The sequence below is a fragment of the Ursus arctos genome, unplaced genomic scaffold (genome assembly GCF_023065955.2).
Source record: "Ursus arctos isolate Adak ecotype North America unplaced genomic scaffold, UrsArc2.0 scaffold_5, whole genome shotgun sequence".
NCBI lineage: Eukaryota > Metazoa > Chordata > Mammalia > Carnivora > Ursidae > Ursus > Ursus arctos.
The window spans coordinates 44,188,750-44,189,626 of NW_026623067.1; positions in this window are offsets into that span (position 1 = coordinate 44,188,750).

Here is an 877-nt window from a genome sequence, read left to right on the forward strand (position 1 = left end):
ACAGTGGATGAATAGTATTGAGAATGGCACAGTCTGTACAGTTGTTTGCTCTTTTGATTATGCTCCTACCAACATTAATGCCACTTTTCTGTGGCAAGTTTGACAGCTTTTCCTTTTATTATATATTTTAGAAATACTAATTTAATAGTTGAATGTTACCCCCTTTTTATTTGCACTTTTTTTAAAAAAAGATTTTATTTATTTATTTAACAGAGAAAGAGAGAGCACGGGGGGGGGTGAGGGGGGGTCGCGGAAGGCGCAGGGAGAGCAAGAGGGAGAAGCGGGCTTCCCTCTGAGTAGGGAGCCAGATATGGAACTGGATCCCAGAACCAGCATGATGTGAGCCAAAGGCAGACACTTAACTGACTGAGTCACCCAGGCACCCCTGTCTGCACTTCTCTGATTACTAGTGAAGTTTGACATGTTATTCTGTATTTGTGTATCTCCTGGTATTTCTTTTGCCTTCATTTTACTCCTGCTTTAACTAGAGTCTCATTGTTTCTCCAGTCAATTTTGTGACATCTTTTTATGGTGATCCTTTGTTGCCATTTATGTTACAAATATGTTCCTGGTTTGTAAGATACCCTGAAGACACCCTGTGCTTAGCACTAGTTTGTTGTTGTTGTTGTTGTTTTTAAAGGTTTTATTTATTTGTCAGAGAGCCCACAAGCAGGAGAAGCAGCAGGCTCCCCGCTGAGCAAGGAGCCGGATGCAGGACTCGATCCCAGGACCTAGGGATCATGACCTGAGCCAAAGGCAGATGCTTCCCAGACTGAGCCACCCAGGCGTCCCTGCACTAGTTATTTTTTATTGTAGTTCAGACAGGACTGGGAAGGCTTGAGAGAAGAGATCACGCTTGGGCAGTGGACTTTGCAGA